This window comes from Sphaeramia orbicularis, chromosome 20, assembly GCF_902148855.1.
Source record: "Sphaeramia orbicularis chromosome 20, fSphaOr1.1, whole genome shotgun sequence".
In the NCBI taxonomy this organism is placed as follows: Eukaryota; Metazoa; Chordata; class Actinopteri; order Kurtiformes; family Apogonidae; genus Sphaeramia; species Sphaeramia orbicularis.
Genome location: NC_043976.1, coordinates 38,876,705 through 38,900,091, shown reverse-complemented (window position 1 = coordinate 38,900,091; position 23,387 = coordinate 38,876,705). Strand labels below are relative to the sequence as shown.

Sequence of the window (23,387 nt, the reverse complement as noted above, 5' to 3'; positions counted from 1 at the left end):
CATAATCATACCTAACACTATTATCCATACCTTTTCAGAAACTTTTGTCCATATGAGTAATCAGGAAAGCAAACGTCAAAGAGTGTGTGATTTGCTGAATGCACTCGTCACACCAAAGGAGATTTCAAAAATAGTTGGAGTGTCCATAAAGACTGTTTATAATGGAAAGAAGAGAATGACTATGAGCAAAACTATTACCAGAAAGTCTGGAAGATACTATTAAAGAAGAATGGGAGAAGATGTCACCCGAATATTTGAGGAACACTTGCGCAAGTTTCAGGAAGCGTGTGAAGGCAGTTATTGAGAAAGAAGGAGGACACATAGAATAAAAACATTTTCTTTTATGGAAATTTTCTTGTGGCAAATAAATTCTCATGACTTTCAATAAACTAATTGGTCATACACTGTCTTTCAATCCCTGCCTCAAAATATTGTAAATTTTGCTTCCCCACCCTGTACACACTATGAAGCATTAGTTAAGCAATAACAAATACTGAATTCATCATTTATAAAGCATATTTCTGACATGAATACTCATTAGTATATGGTTTATAAGCACAGTTATAATGATTTTACTCATCATTCATCAGCTCATCTACATTGTGCTTAATGATTGTATTTTCATACTTTATAAATTATAGATTCAGCGTTTAATAAAAATTGTATTGCGTCACTTACAAACTAGTTATGATGTGCATTTATTCTCGCACATACACTATTCAGACATGTACTAATGGTTAGTGAATATGTTAGTGGGTATTTTATACTAACTCACACATTTATTTTCCTATAAACAGTTATTAAAACAAAAATTCATGATTTCAGGTAGTCATAAAGCACTTACTACTCATTAATTAAGTCTATGGTGTGAGCTCATCTAAAGTGTGCACTATCTTTGCCATATAAAGCATTTACAAATGAGCTTTAAAGGTTAGCAATGCCTAAAGATTCATAAAAGTGTCAGTTATTCGAACAAAGGAAAGACACAGCACATGGGATTATCAAACAAACTGCATGACTGAATGATGAATGATTATGAATGATTAGTAAAACATTTATAACTGTGCTTATAAACCAGATACTAATGAGTATTCATGTCAGAAATATGCTTTATAAACAATGAATTTAGTATTTGTTAATGCTTAACTAATGCTTCATAGTGTGTACTTATTATAAAGTGTTACCCTGACATTGCGATTTTTTTTAACCCTGCGATATAAAAAACTACTCAGGAGGATATAACAGCTGTGTGGTGCCGACGTAAATGTTAGTCATGTTTCCTCTCATTGTGTTGACAGGTAAAAGACACTGTCGACACACAACACGTGTTTTAACACTTTCATGTGCGACGTCCACATTTATAGACATGTAGTTTCAGCTCACTTTCCAAAGGGTTCTAAAGGCAATATTGTCCAAACCACATGGGGGCAGTCTCTATAAACCCTAAGCAATACAATGGAAAAGAAGTTCATCTTAGTTGTAGAATTTGGACTGCTTTGTGATTTCAAAGTGAACCTCCTCAGCCCCAGCTATGGGCTTTCTGTCCATGTTTGGGGACCAGATTTTCACAGCTTTATGCAATCAATCAATCAATCAATCAATCACTCAATCAATCAGTAGTCCATTGCAAAGGACATTCCATAAAAATAAAAAAAATGTATCTGAAAAAACTGTTGCATCATGTTTCCTATATAGGCAATTATTCTATTAAAAAACAAAACAAAACAATGTTGTACTTTCCTGGGTCTTGGGAGGTTAAATATCTTCTTAATAAAACCATATTTTAAAAAAAATTCCAAATGCATTTCAACTTTAGCCTAATTTTAGTAATAAAATCAATCTAAAAAAAAAAATCTAGATCCTTTTTTTCATAATTCATGCATGAAAGGGTTAATATCGTCCTTCTTGTAGCTGAAATAATTCCAGATAACTGACGATCCATTTCTTTTTGTCACCAAATCTTCGTTTTCAGTGATTTTCTCTTGTTCGTTGCTTATTTTTCAATGTTGTTACCAGCGACTCACTCCATGTGCAGGGGGCGTGGTCTACTTCTACAAGCTGATTAAGAACGATTGTGATTGGTGGATCGCTGCGTGCAGTGTGTACAAGTACACACACTGAGTATCGGAGCCGATGCCGATGCTCGTATGAGTATCGGTGCATCCCTACATCATGTAAACTCAAGGTAGTGGCATGAAGAAAGAGAATTATTAGACAATCGATGTGAAATCAGTTTGAGCTACATCGAGCTGATAGTGGTGGAATAATAGTCAGAGAACCAATTTTTCCTCCAAAACTCCACCTGGTGAATGAAAATGACGCCATATGAACTCTGGATGGTAGCCAGAAAATGGACATTTGTAAGGCAATCAGTATGAACCAAATTTGATCTCTTACTTTGAAATTTTTACCATGATAAATCCATATTTCTCAGTTCTTTGAAGAAACTTGGCAGACATTGCCCCGAGGAACCCCTGCTGATTCTGGCTGAGGGTTGTGGAGAAGAAGTTTCTAGAAATGTGGACATAGATGACCTTGGGTTTGACCTTTCAAGGTCAGTCAAGGTCAAAGGTCATGGCACCAAATGAAAGCCCATGTGTGACTTCCTATCCATTGACAATAGTAATTATATTAATATCTTCAACTGTTTTCATGTTATACCACTGTGCCTTTATAAACCAAAGGGAATTTTTTGCATTTCAAAAATTCATGAAACATTAAAAAAAATATCAATATTTCCCAGTTCTTTGACCCAACCTGATGGATCTTACCCCAAAGATCTTCCACAACAAATACCAAGTGATTCTGACTGACCGTTTCAAAGAAGATTCTTGAAAAATTGTTTAAGGACGAACAACAACTGATACCGGTAGTCCATCTGAATCTTTTTGGGCTGTTGGACGAAAAATTAATGCAAGTAACGATGGAAAAAATAGTATGAACCTTACTGTGACTTTACGTATGCATTATGTGACAAAAAGACGTGAAAGTGAATGTCTTCTGTGGTCAAACCCAAAGGTGGTGCAGTCAAATATTGCATGTGCGACTTTTTTTTTTGGGCCGGTCAGTGTGTATCGGGTTAGGTCATGGTATGGGGTTAGATCAGGGGCGTCCAGTCCTGGTCCTCGATGGCCGCTTTCTTGCATGTTTTAGATCAGGGGTGTCCAGTCCTGGTTCTCGAGAGCTACTATCCTGCATAGTTTAGACATATCCTTCTTCTAACACACCTGATTCCAATGATAAGCCTATCATCAAGCTCTGCAGAAGTCTGACAAAGACTGTCAGGTGGACTGGAAGAGGGAAACATCTAAAACATGTAGGATAGTAGCTCTCGAGGACCAGGACTGGACCAGGACTGTTTTAGATGTTTCCCTCTTCCAGTCCACCAGACGGTCTTTATCAGACTTCTGCAGAGCTTGATCGTACACTGTAAAAAAAATCTGTAATTTAACAGAATTATTACTGTTTATTTTTACAGATTTTTCCTGTATTTTTAAGATACAGGAAAATATCAATGAAATGACAAAAACAGACTGTGACTTTTACACGTCAAATGTAAAATAACATGAAATAACTTGTCATTTGAATCAGGTGTGTTGGAAGAGGGGAACATCTAAAACAGGGGTGTCAAACTCATTTTAGTTCAGGGGCCATATTCAGCTAAATTTGATCTGACGTGGGCCGGACCAGTAAAATAATAACATAATAACCTATAAATAATGACCACTCCAAATTTTTGTCTTTGTTTTAGTGTAAAAAAAAAAACACCCATTTAATTATGAAAATACTCACTTTTATAAACTATCCAAAAAAAAAGGGAAAAAAAAAAAAAACCTGAAAAACTGAAATTTAAATTAAAAAACAAGAAAATTTGGTGCAATTTTAATAATATTATTACTCAACTTATCATTTCTACATGTGCAATGTGGATCAGATCTACAAAGACACTAAACACTTAGTAACAGCAGAAAAAATGTTCAAATTGTGCTAAATTTTCTTTAGACATTTCAGGTTATTCATATTTGTTCAGATTATTCACATTTAATTGTTTCAGGATAGTTTGTAAATGTGAATATTTTCATAATTTAATGTTATTTTTTGCACTAAAACAAGAAAAAAAATTAAGTTGTTAATTCTAGATTTTTTTTTGGCTTAATTCAGGATTTTTTGCTAAATTTGAGATTTTTTTTTTGGCTCAACTGAAGATTTTTTTTACTTAATTGAAGATTTTTTTTTTGGCTTAATTCAAGATTTTTTGCTTAATTCAAGAATTTTTTGCTTAATTCAAGATTTTTTGCTTATTTCAAGATTTTTTTGGTCAATTCAAGATTTTTTTTTTTTTTTTTTGCCTAATTCAAAATTTTTTGTTTAATTCAAGATTTTTTTTGGCTCAACTGAAGATTATTGTTACTTAACTGAAGATTTTTTTTGGCTTAATTCAAGATTTTTGGCTAAATTTGCGATTTTTTTTGGCTCAACTGAAGATTTTTTTTTTTACTTAATTGAAGACTTTTTTTTTTGGCTTAATTCAAGATTTTTTACTAAATTTGAGATTTTTTTTGGCTCAACTGAAGATTTTTTTGCTTAATTGAAGACTGTTTTTTTGGCCTTAATTCAGGATTTGTTACTAAATTTTAGATTTTATTTTTGGGTTAACTGAAGATTTTTTTTACTTAAAGATTTTTGTTTTGGCTTAATTCAAGATTTTCTCCTTAATTCAAGCTAAATTTTTTTTTTTTTTCCAAGACTGTGGAATTTTTGTACTTGGCAAAAACATCCCAGGGGCCGAACTGGACCCTTTGGCGGGCCGCATTTAGCCCCTGGGCCGCATGTTTGACACCCCTGATCTAAAACATGCAGGATAGCGTCCCTCGAGGACCAGGACGTGGACACCCCAGGTTAGGTGTTCATTGTCCGAGGCGGCGGTGCAGTCCTGCGCATGTGCAGCACATTCAGAAAGAGAAGAAATCAGACAGAGAGCAGACAGAACAGAAGCCAAAAAGGGAAGAAGAGTTTGGAGCTGCGTGGGGAGGGTTGTGGTTCTACTTACATTTGCAGCCATTGTCCCACAAATAGCCGGGTAGACACTCCTGACACTTAGGCCCTGTAGTGCCCTCCTTACATATACAAAATCCTGTGCCATTACAGCGATCACTGACTGAGCCAAAGGGATTACAATTACACTCTGGAAAAACAAAACACACATACACACACAGGCTGGAAACAGGGCGGTACTTTGACTTCCCCTGCAAGATTTTCACAGCGTGGACCGCAGTCCTTGCACTCAATTACACTCAGCAGCAATGTGCTTACTTAGAGGGGAATTGATACAGGGAAAAAAAAAAAAATGCTACCATTTCAACTGTAATGGAGACAGAATGAGGAAGGAATGGTGTTGAGTCGACTGTAGATGCATGAACACTTTCAATTCCTAACAGTTAGTTAAATCACTTAACTGTTACACCAGTTTACAACATGCAATTAGCAAAATACGCAAAGCATTACCAGTAGCTTTGACTGTAGATGGACATAATGGACTAATCTGCACATGCTCTGTCCAGATCTGGGTTCATTCATACAGGTTGAAATAGTATGAGATGGAACGAGAGAAGATGAACACAGGATGTATTAGACAGATATCAGCTGGATGATGGGATGATGCAAAGAATGGATGTAAAGTCAGAGAAAAATGAGAGAACGGTACATTGAAATGGGCATTGTTGTAATACACAGGTGTCAAACATGTGGCCCGGGGGCCAAATCCAGCCCGCCAAAGGGTCCAGTCCGGCCCTTGGGATGAATTTGTGAATTGCAAAAATTACACTAAGATATTAACAATCCTTTTAGTTCAGGTTCCACATTCAGACCAATTCAATCTCAAGTGGGCAGGACCAGTAAAATACTATCATAACAACATATAAATAATGACAACTCCAAATGTTTTCTCTTTGTAAATGTAAATATTTTCATGTATTTACATTAAAACAAAGTATAATTTCACAAAAAAATGTGAATAACCTGAACAAATATGAACGACCTGAAATGTCTTAAGAGAAGTAAGTGCAATTTTAACAAGAGTCTGCCTGTTATTAAATGTTTTGTGTATTTTTTTATATTATAATGTAAATATGTAAATGATAAACCAAGGCAGAATATTGTTAAAATGACTCTTATTTTTTCAGTTTGTTAATGTTACTCACTTTGTTTGAAAGGATAGTTTGTAGATGGAAATCTTTTCATAATGTAAATTAACTTTTTTTGCTCTTAAACATTAAGAAAAGTTCGGAGTTGACATTATTTCTATATTATGTTATTATTTTACTGGTTCGGCCCACTGCAGATCTAATTTAGCTGAATGTGGCCCCTGAACTAAAATGAGTTTGACACCCCTGTTGTAATATGTTCCTTAACCCTGTATCGGGCAAATGACTATTTTTGGTAATTTCTGCTTACATTACAAGACCATGAGAGCAACAGTTCCAGTACCACAGTCTCAGGTCCAATGTGGTCTCCAGGGTCTGTAAGGTCCACCTCTGCATGAACAGTGAGTGGACCTGCTTTGTTCGGTACCATGCAGTAATGGTACTAATGTAAGGAATGATGTTCAAAGGGACCATGTGGGGATAAAGTATCTTTGAGTACCTAGAACAGCGCTATATAAAATCGATGTATTATTATTATTATTATTATTATTATTATTATCATTATGTTGACAGGTGTCTGGATCAGCACTCGTTCTAAAAACAGGGTTCCTTCAGGTTTCTACAAGTTAAATTTAAGAGTTTTCACAACTACTTAAAGAATTTAATGCTAAGTCCATGGCCATACTGGCAAAAATTCATGTTGAGCCGCATTAAGTAATAAATTCCCATTATGTAATAAAAGTTCAAAATGTGATAAGAATGTAACTTCATCTTGTAATGAAGTCGCATTATGTAATAAACTGACACATTTTGTAATAAACTACCTCACTGCATTATGTAGTCAATTATTTTCGCATCATGTAGTAAGCTATTACAATTTGAGAAGTTTATTACAAAATGCACTTGACACATTTTTATTTTCAGGAAAATGTAATGTGTTAAATTAATCTTTAAACTGTGTGGTTAAAGTTCTGATTCCATTACCTGTAGCTCCTGTGACTAATTTCTTCTAAATTGCTCTGAAATTATATTAATTTGGATTGTTATTACATAATGAACCATGTTATTATTATCTTTTTTTTTTTTTAATAAAAATGTGTCAAGTGCATTTTGTAGTAAATTTCTCAAATTGTAATAACTTACTACATAATGTGAAAAAATTTACTGTATAATGCATTGATGTAGTTTATTACAAAATGCGTCAGTTTATTACATAACGCGGCTTTATTACAAGATGACGTGACATTCTTATTACATTTTGAATTTTCATTACGTAATGGGAATTTATTACATAATGCGGCTCAACAATTCATGACTCCTAGAATTTAGGAAAAAGTATTTATTTACTCCAACGCTTTGATTCCCACCGTTCCAAGTCATTTCTAACCAGAATCTTCAAAGTTAGCAATAATTGGTTCCTAATTTCAGTATAAATTGTCAGGTTGGAATGGGTGGAACTGAGACAACTAACGTTACTTTCTTTGCAGCTTCGACATTTAAACACAATACAAGCAACAAGTTTATGGAAAAATCACTTAAAGCTTACCATAACAAATTTAACTCTGTAAAGCCTGAACCATTAAATCACTGACAGAAAATTCCAGTTCTTTGAAACTGGAGCCTTTATTGGTCCTTCTGAACAACCCCCAAAAAGTTGTTTCAAATATCCATTTCCTTGTATGAGTTTCAATTTTGTATCATATTTGATACATCAGGCCTCAATACTCAAATATTATTAGTTTTGAAAAAAGAAAAACTTAATATAACACAAACATGTCTAACAAATTGGTAATTCCTTTTCAAAATTGTCACAGTTCTTCCTCCTTCCTCATTAATTTAATCTTGTAGTGTCACTGGAAAGGCCTCTGCTGAATGAATTCCTCCCCCTGGTGGATTATCTGTGTATTGCATGTATCTAATTGTATACATCCGGTTTTTCAAGAAAAAAATATCACACTGATCATGTACAGTAGAGGGCTTCAAAACTCTAGTATTCAAATATGATACGTTTGGCATTATAGGGTTAATACCTTTTAAAGACTTTTTTAAGGTTTTAATGAAGATTTGTAAATTTAAGACTTTTGAGACTTTTTAAAACTCGGTGGGAACCCTGTAAAAATGTTGGTCTGTTGTTTTAAAATACATGTTCCTCAGATCTTACATGTGTTTTTCTTGCATATTTTACATATACTTGTTGGATTTTAATTATTTATTTATTTATTTCTACTTACAGGCAAGGAACCAAATATGGTAACTTCACTGACCTTGATTCTCTACATGACAATAAAAAAAAAAAAAAAAATTCACAAAAGTAATAAAGTCTTGTTAGGTCCTCCAATAACACACTAAGATTGAAATTATGGAATTTTAGAGGGTTTTTTTTGCTACTTAATAATAATAATAATAATAATAATAATAATAATAATAATAATAATAACCTTTATTCAATCTGGAAAAAAAAATAAAAATAAATTGAAAATAAATTCACAAAAATAATAAAGTCTTGTATGTCCTCCAATAACGCACTAAGGCTGAAATTATGGAATTTTAGAGTTTTTTTTTCCTTACTTAATAATAATAATAATAATAATAATAATAATAATAATAATAATAATGATAATAATAATAATAATAATAATAATAATAATAATAATAATAACCACCTTTATTTAACCAGGGAAAAAAATGAAAATGAAATAAAATAAATCACAAAAATAAGTCGTGTTATGTCCTCTAATAACCCACTAAGGATGAAATTATGGAATTTTAGAGTTTTGTTTTTGCTATGTACTACTACTACTACTACTACTAATAATAATAATAACTGTTATTCAATCAGGAAAAAAATGGAAAATAAATTGAAAAAAAAAAAAAAAATCACAAAAATAATAGTCTTGTATGTCCTCCAATAACACACTAAGGCTGAAATTATGGAATTTTAGAGTTTTTTTCTTACTTAATGATAATGACAACAACAACAACAACAACAACAACAATAATAATAATAATAATAATAATAATAATAATAATAATGATAATAATAATAATAATAATAATAATAATAATAATAATAATAATAATAATAACCTTTATTTAACCAGAAAAATATTCACAAAAATAATGAAGTCTTTTTATGTCTTCTTATGTAACACACCGAGATTGAAAAATGGAATTTCCGAGTATTTCTACGAGCATCCTATAAAGGGTTAATGTGTGTATAAATCTAGCCTGAACCTCCATTTTTATTCACTGTGGAGAAGCGGCAGAGGTCATTAGCTATGATTCGATCTGGAAAATCTTTGGGAAAAAAAAAAAAAAAACTTGACAAAGAAACCTGCCCAGTGTGTGGTGTCCTCCACTCAGCTGACCTTCCTGCTTTTCCACACACTCTGGCTCTGTGCAGTCCAACTGACACTGATTTTGACAGCCTCTGACCGGCACATTGCACCTTCTGTGGCTTTGCCGGCTGCACGTGGCTGCACCCGAGTGACATCCAGGGGGTCAGGCGAGAGGAGAAGAGGTGACGGCAAGTGACAAACGGGGGGGGGGGGGGGGGGGTCAACGAGCGAGAGGCAGGATGGCGATGAGTTTGGCACGAGGTAACGCCTGGGTGACTCTTAACGCCTTGTGACGGGTTTCAGCTGCTACTCCTGGGGCCATTTCATGTATATGACATATGCACTTGCGTGGCACCTCTGACTGGCGGTGTGACTCCACTGCGACATTTCTCTCAGAAACTCTTGTTGCTTGTCAGACTCCCCCCCTCAGGACTCACAAATGCACCTGGCACTGAGCACTGTGAACACACTCTTCACATGCTATAGCAAAAGAACCCAATAGGGAACCCAACTACCGCCTTAGGACCTGCGATATGCAATTTTCACACATTTCTGCACATAAGAAAAGCAGGTGATGGAAAATATAAACGTGTCTTTAAAAAAAAAAAAAAGAAAAAGGTTGTAGACAAAATAGCAAAAACACTAGATTTGAGGTGGATTTTCACTTCACAAATGCAAAAAAAAAAAAAAAGCACCACCTTCACAACCGAATCCCAGGTACTAATTTTACCATTGTGTCATTTTTAGATTCAAACATGTAAACCAGGGGTGTCAAACATGCGGCCCAGGGGCCAAATGCGGCACCCCAAAGGTTCAAATCTGGCCCGTGGGACAAATTTATTATCGTTAATGAGAACGAACAAAATGATGAAAACTAGAATTGTAACAAGGTTTTCGTTAACTGAAATAAATAAAAACTATAATTAACCCTCAGGTAGTCCTGTCTGGGATTTATTCGAATATGACGGAGAAGAAGAGAAAAGATACGACAAAACTAGAATTAATACTAAAACTAAACTAAAACTAAGCATTTAGAAAATAACGGAAACTAATAAAAACTAGCAAACCTGCTCTAAAAACGAATTAAAACAAACTGAATTACAGAAAAAAAGTCAAAAATAAATAAAACTAAACTATAATGAAAAATCCAAAACTATTAGAACCTTGCATTTGAGGTGGATTTTCACTTCACAAATGCAAAAAAAAAAAAAAAAAAAAAAAAGCACCACCTTCACAACTGAATCACAGGTACTAATTTTACCATCGTGTCATTTTTAGAATCAAACATGTAAACCAGGGGTGTCAAACATGCGGCCCGGGGGCCAAATGTGGCACCAATCTGATCTGTGGGACAAATTTATTATCGTTAACGAAAACTAACAAAATGACCAAAACTAGAATTGTAAAAACATTTTCGTTAACTGAAATAAATAAAAACTATAATTAACCCTCAGGTATCCGGATGTGCCTTTTAGGCACACTTTGCACTTCGTTTTTAAAAACTTTATATTATTTTTCACAATTTAAATAAGGTCAGAATTCAAAAGTTGTTCATTTTTGCATGATCTTTAAAATTCTGGCCACCAACTAAAATGTGCACATTGTAAACAAAAGAAAATTACCAGACTAGCATCTGTCTCCCAAGTGTGCCTAAAACGCACTATTTCTTCCATTTGTTGTGTATGATTAAGGCTGACCTTGATTGACAAAAACAAAATCAAATTACAGCAGAAAAATAAATCAATATACAGTACAATATGTAATAGTTTGATTTACAGGTGTGCATTTTACACACACTTGGTGACAGATGCTAGTATTTTTGAACATTTGACCTAGCTCCAAAAACAATAATGCAAATTAACCAATGTTGGAGTTAATCATTGACATATGCCAGGATGAAAAAATCAAATAATATGTGATCCACTTTTTATATAGACTACTGAAAAAAAAAATATTTTTTTTTGTTTTTTTTTTGCATCCAAAAAAATGGTTTGCTTACATTACAAACATGGCATTTAAAGGGTTAAAAAATGTGACAATTATTGAGTATTTGGTATTTTTATTTACGGCTTAAGTTGATGAAATAGAAATAAGTGTAAAATAATTAAAAACAAACTGTATGAAAATTTTTTGACATTATTCCACAAGTGTGCCAAAAAGGCACACACTTGGTGCTTAGTAAGGGCCTTGGTGGACGGGATACCAGAGGGTTAAAAGAAAAAAAAAAAACATAACTAACTGAAACTGTATTGTGTGCTTACAAAACTAAACAAAACGTATAAAAATTATGGATAAAATTCCCTTTGTTTTCATCTTTGCCGAAGTTGGACTGATATGAAATTGATTTATTTCCCTCAAGCAATTTTAACTAGTGGCACCATATGATATTTAACAGTCCGTCACTTCTTGTCACTTGTCGTTTAGTCGTCTTCTGGTCCCCACTCTACCTGGAAACATGGAAACTAGTCCTGTCTGGGATTTATTTGAATATGACGGCGAAGAAGAGAAAAGATACGACAAAACTAGAATTAATACTAAAACTAAACTAAAACTAAGCATTTAGAAAATAACGGAAACTAATAAAAACTAGCAAACCTGCTCTAAAAACTAATTAAAACAAACTGAATTACAGAAAAAAAGTCAAAACTAAATAAAACCAAACTATAGTGAAAAATCCAAAACTATTAGAACCTTGCATTTCAGGTGGATTTTCACTTCACAAATGCAAAAAAAAAAAAGCACCACCTTCACAACTGAATCACAGGTACTAATTTTACCATCGTGTCATTTTTAGATTCAAACATGTAAACCAGGGGTGTCAAACATGCGGCCCAGGGGCCAAATGTGGCACCCCTAAGGTTGAAATGTGGCCCGTGGGACAAATTTATTATCATTAACGAAAACTAACAAAATGACGAAAACTAGAATTGTAAAAACGTTTTCATTAACTGAAATACATATAATTACTATAATTAAAAGAAAAAAAAACAACTAACTGAAACTGTGTCATGTGTTTACAAAACTAACTAAAACGTATAAAAATTATGGATGAAATTCCCTTCGTTTTCATCTTTGTCAAAGTCGGATTGATATGAAATCGATTTATTTTGCTCTAGCAATTTTAGCTAGCGGCACTTCACAGTCCGTCACTTCTCGTCACTTGTGGTTTCCAGTCGTCTTCTGGTCCCCACTCTACCTGGAAACATGGAGACTAACGTTGGAGAAAACAGCAGAGTCCTGTCTGGGATTTATGTGAATATGACGGAGAAGAAGAGAAAAGATACGACAAAACTAAAATTAATACTAAAACTAAACTAAAACTAAGCATTTAGAAAATAACGGAAACTAATAAAAACTAGTAAACCTGCTCTAAACAGTAATTAAAACTAACTGAATTACAGAAAAAAAGTCAAAAATAAATAAAAAGAAACTATAATGAAAAATCCAAAACTATTAGAACCTTGCATTTGAGGTGGATTTTCACTTCACAAATGCAAAAAAAAAAAAAGCAAAAAAAAAAAAAGCACCACCTTCACAACTGTATCCCAGGTTCTAATTTTACCATCGTGTCATTTTTAGAATCAAACATGTAAACCAGGGGTGTCAAACATGCGGCCCGGGGGCCAAATGTGGCACCAATCTGACCTGTGGGACAAATTTATTATCGTTAACGAAAACTAACAAAATGACGAAAACTAGAATTGTAAAAACATTTTCGTTAACTGAAATAAATAAAAACTATAATTAACCCTCAGGTATCCGGATCTGCCTTTTAGGCACACTTTGCACTTCGTTTTTAAAAACTTTATATTATTTTTCACAATTTAAATAAGGTCAGAATTCAAAAGTTGTTCATTTTTGCATGATCTTTAAAATTCTGGCCACCAACTAAAATGTGCACATTGTAAACAAAAGAAAATTACAAGACTAGCATCTGTCTCCCAAGTGTGCCTAAAACGCACTATTTCTTCCATTTGTTGTGTATGATTAGGGCTGACCTTGATTGACAAAAACAAAATCAAATTACAGCAGAAAAATAAATCAATATACAGTACAATATGTAATAGTTTGATTTACAGGTGTGCATTTTACACACACTTGGTGACAGATGCTAGTATTTTTGAACATTTGACCTCGCTCCAAAAATAATAATGCAAATTAACCAATGTTGGAGTTAATCATTGACATATGCCAGGATGAAAAAATCAAATAATATGTGATCCACTTTTTATATAGACTATTGAAAAAAAATTTTTTTTTGCATCCAAAAAAATGGTTTGCTTACATTACAAACATGGCATTTAAAGGGTTAAAAAATGTGACAATTATTGAGTATTTGGTATTTTTATTCACGGCTTAAATTGATGAAATAGAAATAAGTGTAAAATAATTAAAAACAAACTGTATGAAAAATTTTTTGACATTATTCCACAAGTGTGCCAAAAAGGCACACACTTGGTGCTTAGTAAGGGCCTTGGTGGACGGGATACCAGAGGGTTAAAAGAAAAAAAAAACATAACTAACTGAAACTGTATTGTGTGCTTACAAAACTAAACGAAACGTATAAAAATTATGGATAAAATTCCCTTTGTTTTCATCTTTGCCGAAGTTGGACTGATATGAAATTGATTTATTTCCCTCAAGCAATTTTAACTAGTGGCACCATATGATATTTAACAGTCTGTCACTTCTTGTCACTTGTCGTTTAGTCGTCTTCTGGTCCCCACTCTACCTGGAAACATGGAAACTAGTCCTGTCTGGGATTTATTTGAATATGACGGCGAAGAAGAGAAAAGATACGACAAAACTAAAATTAATACTAAAACTAAACTAAAACTAAGCATTCAGAAAATAACAGAAACTAATAAAAACTAACAAACCTGCTCTAAAAACTAATTAAAACAAACTGAATTAGAGAAAAAAAAAGTCAAAACTAAATAAAACTAAACTATAATGAAAAATCCAAAACTATTAGAACCTTGCCGTGGGATGAATTTACAAAGTGCAAAAATTCCACAGTCAAAGCTGTCAAACTCATTTTCGTTCAGGTTCCACATACAGACCAATATGACCTACAGCAAAATAATAACAGCAGAAGAACCGACAAAAAAAGAATGACTGCAGATTTTCTTCTCGGTTTGATGTGAAAAAAATTATTTTACACTATGCCTATAAATAATGACAACTTCAAATTTTTGTCTTTGTTTTAGTGCAAAAAATAACATTAAATTATGAAAATATTTAAATTACAAACTATCCTGTAACAATAAAATGTGAATAACCTGAACAAATATGAACAACCTGAAATGTCTAAAGAAAATTAAGTACAATTTTAACAATTTTCTGCCTGTTACTCAGTGTTTAGTGTCTTTGTAGATCTGATCCATAATACACATGTAGAAACGGTAAGTTGAAAGCACAATATTGTTAAAATTACACTTACTTTTCTTAAGAAATTTCAGTTTTTTCAGGTTATTCACATCTTTTTTGTTTGGATAGTTTATAAAAGTAAGTATTTTCATAATTTAACGTTTTTTTTTTACTAAAACAAAGACAAATTTGCAGTTGTCATTATTTATAGGTTATTCTGTTATTGTTTACTGGTCTGGCCCACTGGAGATGAAATTGGGCTGAGTGTGGCCCCTGAAAGAAAATGAGTTTGAGACCCCTGATGGAAACGCATCTTTATATTTCGCAGCTAGAAAAGGGAGGGGTGCGGTCATGAGGCGGGTTGGAATCAAATCCTTCAGATTTGATTGGATCGTTTAACAGTGGGTGTGAACAAATGGAGCTGTGGAGAAAGTGACCTCCGACGCTACGATGCACTGCACTGTGTTTTTACTGATTTTATGTGTTTTACTTGTTTTTATCTGTTGTACTGTGTTTTTAAAGCATTTTTAAAGCCTGAGTGTGGTTTTTAAACTTTGTCTTACAGCCTTGACAAAAGAGGAATTTCTGTTTTTAACTGGAACAAACAATAAAGTTATTTATCTATACTCATACACTGGAAAAAATCTAAATCTTACAGAGTGTTTTTTTTTTTTTTCTCTCATTTCTAGTCCAAATATCTCATCACACTTAAAATAAGAAACAATCACCTGAAGAGTAACTTTTCAGTGAGATGTAAGAACTGATTTTTAGACAATAGATCTGGAAAATCTTATTTCAAGAAATATTACCAAGATAATTTTCACTTCTTCCATTGGCAGATTTTTTGCTCGAATTAAGCAAAAAAAAAAAAAAGAAAAAAAGAAAAAAGAAAAAGAATTCAAAAAAATCTTGAATTAAACAAAAAATCTTGAATTAGGAAAAAAAAAATCTTGAATTGACCAAAAAAATCTTGAAATAAGCAAAAAATCTTGAATTAAGCAAAAAATTCTTGAATTAAGCAAACAAAAAAACCTTGAATTAAGCAAAAAAAAATTCTTGAATTAAGCAAAACATCTTGAGTTAAGCAAAAAAAATCTTGAATTGAGCAAAAAAGATCTCGACAAAAGCAAAAAATCTTGAATTAAGCAAAAAAAAATCTTGAATTAAGCAAAAGTCTTGAATTAAACAAAAAATCTTGAAATAAGCAAAAAAAAATCTGGAATTGAGCAAAAAAGATCTCGACAAAAGCAAAAAATCTTGAATTAAGCAAAAAAAAAATCTTGAATTAAGCAAAAGTCTTGAATTAAACAAAAAATCTTGAAATTTGCAAAAAAATAAAAAATAAAAATTTGAATTAAGCAAAAAAAAAAAAAAAATCTTGAATAAAGCAAAAATAAATAAATAAATAAATAAATAAATAAATAAATAAATAAATAAATTAATTTAAAAAAAATCTTGAATTAAGCAAAAAGTCTGCCAATGGAACAAGCGAAAATTATCTTGGTAAGATTTCTTGAAATAAGATTTTCCAGATCTATTGTCTAAAAATCAGTTGTTATATGTCAGTGAAAAGTTCCTCTTTAGGTGATTTTGTCTTATTTTAAGTGTGATGAGATATTTGGACTAGAAATGAGACAAATACACTTGGTAAGATTTAGATTTTTTCCAGTGTATGTAGTTAATATGAGTTATGACCGGGGTTTCTATAATGGGGTACTTGGAAGAAGGCCAGGGGGTACTTGAAAACTGTTCTTTGAAAAATACATTAAATAGGTCATCATGTACTGAGTACAACATACTGAGAATTAATGCTGAAATATAAAACACAAGAAACACATTCATATAATAGTTTGATTGTCAAACATCTTGTTTAAGCTTTGGTAACATTTGAAGAACATTTAGATTTTATATGATTCAAAATGAGTTTATTTGAGTGGATAAGTCATTATTTTTTGTTGATGAAAAGTTCATTCATTTATTTATTTATTAATGACCATTTTATTTAGTTTTCTTATCAATGAAAGAGGACACTTTTCAGTTCATATTTAGCCCAAAATTTATTTCAAAAAATGTGTTTTTAATTTTTTTTTAATATATTACAGGTAAATATATGTTGTTTCTTAACACTTTTGCCACAGGAATGAATTTTGCTTAATTTTTTTCAATCAAAAATACCAAAGTGAGAATTGGGGGTACTTGGCTAAATAAAGTATATTTCAGGGGGTACTCCACTGTAAAAAGTTTGAGAACCACTGAGTTATGACAAATCACATCTGATTGGACTCACCTAATGCATTCGAACATTTTATAACAAAGAAGTTGATCAGTACTGCAGGAAGAGACTGAGATCAAGGTTCATATATTATGTTATTAATTAGTAACTGAAGTGAGAAGAGTCAAATCATAAATTATTTCAGTGATAATAAGGGCAAAATAACACAATTTAGCAATTAACACCTCCTCCAATGTGAGGATTAGATGCTTCAGTATGCATGGTACAGTCTGTTTTCTAATATTAGACAATCTGTTGATTATTTTGACAGTCACATGAAAATAATGAGTCGTTGCAGCTCTAGACTAAGGCTACGTTCAGACTGCAGACAAACGTGGCCCAAATCTGATTTTTTCGCCCATATGTGACCTGTATCTGATCTGTTAAAGACAGTCTGAACAGCACTAATCCGACCCAGGCCACTTTCACATGTGGTCCTAAATCTGTTATATATCTGATATTTTGCACTGCGTCAGGTCACATTTATACGACCTTTACGTCATTGAAATGCGACGAACATCACAATTCTGCACCGAGACCAGATGCCTCCATATTTATTTCTGTGAACACAGTGCGTTGTCTGCCTGGTCGTGTATTACCAGGACATCTTTTGCGAATGTAGGTCACTTCATGGTCGCATTCAGTTCATATTCAAAACTGATAGAAGTCGCATTTAATGTGTAATATGAACGAGCATCCAAAAAAACTGGATTTCACCCAAAAATCCAAATTGTGCATTAAATATCGTATTGCGATTTTTTTTTTTTTTTTTTTTGCTTAGTTCAAGATTTTTTAAATTTTTTTTAAAATTTTTTGCTTAATTCCAGCAAAGAAAATCTGCCAGTGGAAAAAGTGAAAATAATCTTGCTAAGATTTCTTGAAATAAGATTTTCAAGATCTATTGTCTAAAAATAAGTTCTTATATCTCACTGAAAAGTTACTCTTTAGGTGATTATGTTTTATTTTAAATGTGATGAGATATTTTGGATAGAAATGAAAAAAAATACATTTCGTAGGATTTGGATTTTTTTCTTCCTGTGTTTATGAATCCCTCGAACAAACTGTTTTTTGGTCCTAGAAGCATTCCTTCCCATAAATTTTCTATTGAAGTCTTTTTAAACCCTAGTATCTACACTACAAACAAAAAGTTAAGGATGTTTCTTTTTTTTTGGTCATTTTTTTTGGTCATTTTTGCCATTTGTAAAAAAAAAAAAAAAAAAAAAAAACCCTGTCTGGTCATTAAAAAAATGTGTTTTAATTCAGTTCACACACTAAAAAGTAAAAAGCGCTGTGCAAGAATCCCAACTCAAAAAAAATAGCCCAAAAATTTTAAATATCCTTAACTTTTTGTTTGTAGTGTATATCGTTATTGTGATTTGTATTGTATTAAAAGATTCTTGCCAATAAACACCCCTAGTGTGTATACGTCAGTGGTTCCCAACCTTTTTTGACTTGTGATCCCATTTTAACATGACAAATTTCTGGCAACCCCAGACATTATTTTTGTTAAGATTATTTTGTTTTTGATCATGTAATAGTTTGCTATACTATGTTGCAAATAAACATTAATTTTAGAGGACATTTAGTCTATATAATGTATATTATTCTGGACGGAGGCAGTAAAGCCAGGTGTAGATTACTGCACAAAGTGAGAATTTGATTTTCCTTGGTCAGGATATGTACAGTCAGTCCAGCTTGGATTTACAAGGAGGACAATTAATACTGAACAAACAAGAACTCAAACTATGAATTACACTGGGTTACAAAAAAATGTTTTTTGCAAGTTGTCTCGGTTTTTTCAACTGAATTAGGACCATTTTGCACCGCTAAATCCAAAAATGACATCTGTTTTTCTCAATCAGGTCAGGTTTTTTTTGCTAATTTGATTTTGAAAAATTTGATCTTCTCACAAAATATAATAATTAATACCAAAATAAGATTGATAAGCACACTTTATGAAACTTGTGACTTGATTCCTGTTAGGTACAATGGTGTATTCACTGCAGATGTAGCAGAATACGTCAGGCTTATTTTTGCAAGATCTTCTAGTCGAAGCCATTTCATTCACCTGTAATATTAAAAAAAACATTAATCATAAATTGGCAAAAGTAAAATCTTCAGAACTCGTTTATTGCAAGAAATATGTAAAAAATTTTGTATCATATGATGTGAAAATGCCCATAAATGTAAGCAAAAATGTTAAAAAGCCAATATGTAGCATAGTTCAGAAAGTTGACCTGATTGAGCAAAATTAATGTGATTTTTGGATTCGGCACACCAAAATTAAACTAAATCAGCTCAAAAAACTTAAACAATAAATTTGTTGTTGACCAGTGTTATGAAAGAGCTGCAGCATCTGAAACCGACCACAACGAACATTTGACAGATAAACAGAACCACAGTGCTGCAGTTTCAGACTCAGTTTGTCATGTCTGTTATGGATTGGGATTGTCTCTGTCAACTCACCATATATTTTTTTATTAGTAAGTTTTTATTTTTATTTCTATCAATTACTAGAAATTTCAGGTGACCCCATTTGAATTCCAGGTGACCCCACGTGGGGTCCCGACCCCAAGGTTGAAAAACACTGGTATACGTGAATGTCTGATGTGTTTGTATAACGTTAAAAAAGTTCAATATATCGTCCAAAAAAAAAAAAAAAAAAACACTCATTCTTTTAGGGTTAATGAGTGAAATAATTGTGCAAAAGCAGGAAAAAAAGCAAAAGAACCGATGTGGAGAACAGTGAAATAGACGGAGGCTGGAGGTGGATGAAGAAGTGGTGAGAGACGATGATTCCTCTGGTGGGTGACGAGTGAAAGACATGAGGCGAGGTGGCGAGAGAAGATGACGTGAAAGCGGGGGTGGAGGTGAAAGGGGGCATGGCAAGGGGAGGGGACTAACCTATGCACACATTTTCATCGTCCAGTTCTGCCGAGGCATTGCGGTAGAAGCCCAGCTTGCATAGCTGGCAGTGCTGACCCCTAGTGTTGTGCTTACAGCTCACGCAAATGACGGTGTTTAGCAGCTCGATGTAGCTGCATCGGTTGGAGTGGCCGAAGCATTCGCAGTCTTGCAAAGAAGGAGAACGTGTGAAGGCAGGACAAGGGAAGAAAGGTGTGGAGAAAGAAAAGAGAGACGCGGTAGAGGAGAGGGGGTGGGGTGGGGTGTAGAAAATAGTTGCTGTTGCTTGCGGCGGTGGGGTTAGCAAGAGTTTGAGCGAGGGCGCCATGGGCATGCGAGGTTGACAATGGAGAGACGTTGCGTAAAAAAGATGTCGGGTAACGGATGAGAGGGAGGGTAGAGTGGGATTAGTCTGGCATGGGCACAGCCAGAGTTAGGAAAAGACATCACATTAAAAAAAAAAAAAACAGCACAGTGTTAGTAGGACTTGGAGAGGTCACATCACGTCAAGCACATCACAACACGAGGCGAGGGAGGCTCCGAAATGACGGCGCAGAGACACGGTCACATCAGGAAACACCACACAGCAGAAGGCGGGTCACACTATGAATGAGATGGAGCTGGAGGACGGGGGGGCAGGGGGGTGGGGGGCAGGGGGCGGGGGGGCTGGAAACTGGACTGATCTCTGGTCTGAAGTGAAAAAGAGGATGAGATGAAAGTTTGTTTGTTTGTTTGTTTGTTTTTTTAAATAAACAGCGCTTTATATTACAACCCACTGTAATGAAATGCATGAGTTTTAACCCATAAAGACCCAAAAGCATCTACTGAGCTTAACTGTTGAACCCTCCGGTATCCCGTCCAGTAAGGCCCTTACTAAGCACCAAGTGGGCCTTTTTGGCACACTTGTGGAATAATGTCAAAAAAATTTTCATACAGTTTGTTTTTAATTCTTTTACACTTTTTTCTATTTCCTCAACTTGAGCCGTAAATAAAAATACCAAATACTCAATAATTGTCATATTTTTTAACCCTTTAAATGCTGTGTTTGTAATGTAAACAAACCGTTTTGGTTTTTTTTGGATGCAAAAAACACAAACAAATTAATTTTTTTCAATATACAACATAAAAAATGGATCACATATTTGATTTTTGCAGCCTGGCATATGTCAATGATTAACAGCAACATCGGTTAATTTGCATTATTATGACAAAGACGAAAATGAAGGGAATTGTATCCATAATTTCTATCTGTTTTAGTTAGTTTTGTAAACACACAATACAGTTTCAGTTAGTTATCATTTTTTTCTTTTAATTCTAGTTTTTATTTATTTCAGTTAACGAAAATGTTGTTTCAACCTTGCTTGCCAGCGCAAAAACTTTAAATTGAAAAACACAAATTTTGGCAAAATTGTTTAGTTTTATTTAGTGTTGACTTTTTTTTTTTCTCTAATTCAGTTAGTTTTAATTAGTTTTTAGAGCAGGTTTGCTAGTTTTTATTAGTTTTCATTTTTCTCTAAATGCTTAGTTTTAGTTTAGTTTTAGTATTAATTTCAGTTTTGTCGTATCTTTTCTCTTCTTCGGCATCATATTCAAATAAATCCCAGACAGGACTCTGCTGCTTTCTCCCAACTTTAGTTTCCATGTTTCCAGGTAGAGTGGGGACCAGAAGACGACTAAACGACAAGTGACGAGAAGTGACGGACCGTTAAATATCATATGGTGCCGCTTTCATATCAATCCAACTTTGACAAAGATGAAAACGAGGGGAATTTTATCCATAATTTTTATACATTTTAGTTAGTTTTGTAAACACACAATACAGTTTCAGTTGGTTTTGTTTTTTTTCTTTTAACCCTCCGGTATCCCGTCCACCAAGGCCCTTACTAAGCACCAAGTGTGCCTTTTTGGCACACTTGTGGAATAATGTCAAAAAATTTTTCATACAGTTTGTTTTTAATTCTTTTACACTTTTTTCTATTTCATCAGCTTGAGCCGTAAATAAAAATACCAAATACTCAATAATTCTCACATTTTTTAACCCTTTAAATGCTGTGTTTGTAATGTAAACAAACCATTTTTTTTTGTTGCATAAAACACAAATTAATTTTTTTCCAATACACTACATAAAAAGTAGATCACATATTATTAAATTTTTTCATCCTGGCATATGTCGATGATTAACTCCAACATTGGTTAATTTGCATTATTATTTTTGGTGCTAGGTCAAATGTTCAAAAATACTAGCATCTGTCACCAAGTGTGCGTAAAATGCACACCTATAAATCAAACAATTAAATATTATATATTGATTTATTTTTCTGCTCTAATTTGATTTTATTTTTGTAAATCAAGGTCAGCCCTAATCATACATATCAAATGGAAGAAACAGTGCGTTTAGGCACACTTGGGAGACAGATGATAGTCTTGTAATTTTCTTTTGTTTACAATGTGCACATTTTAGCTGGTGGCCAGAATTTTAAAGATCATGCAAAAATGAACAACTTTTGAATTCTAACCTTATTTAAATTGTGAAAAATAATATGAAGTTTTTTAACATGAAGTGCAAAGTGTGCCTAAAAGGCGCCGGAGGGGTTAACCGGAGGGTTAATAACCTAAACCTATCAATACATGTAAATAATTGTTGTAAAATACAGTTCGTCGTCTTTTCATGGTCATCAGATTTGACCCATTTGGATATTCCGAGTAGTTGTAGTAGTAGTAGTAGTAGTAGTTACCATGGAAACACCGTCATCTTCTACAACCTCACCTCACCAGTAAAACCCGTGGAGTTGGATCAATGACAGTGGATGGACACACTTGCTTTTATGTTCAGTTATTGATATATTTTGCTGAAAAAGTCACATTTTCTTCCATTTTGTTTGTTTCTGATATAATACCCCTCAACTTTAATCTGAGCTTTTATTAACATCTACATGATCAGTGAATTAAATATAAGAAAATACATGATTTGCCAGAGGTTTCAAGTAACAAAATACAAATACTTCGTTACCTTATTATGCTGAAGTTAAAGTATAGACTGTTGTGTAGAGAAGGGGCGGGATTAATAAAGTTATATTTCCTTCCACTCCTTTTCGAATGTGTGAATGAAGTCATATTTTGTTTTCATGTATATGTCTAGGTTTTTTTTTTTTGGGGGGGGGGGGGTTGTTTGTTTTGTTCACTTGTAATCTGTTTTTAAGGACTAAGTAGGATTACTTTGTTTAATTGCATATTCGAAATAAACCTCGATCCTTACTTTAGTAGAAATGTTGGTTATCTATATTTTACAGGAGTAATTATTTTTCAGCCGAGTTTTTACTTCTACTCCTTATATTTTCATGCAATTATCAGTACTTTCTT

At 33.2% G+C, this 23,387-nt stretch overlaps 1 pseudogene; it reads right to left on the bottom strand.

The window, feature by feature from the left end:
• Positions 1 to 23,387, bottom strand: part of LOC115411055 (netrin-G1-like) — a 157,500-nt pseudogene that overhangs the window by 21,104 nt on the left and 113,009 nt on the right.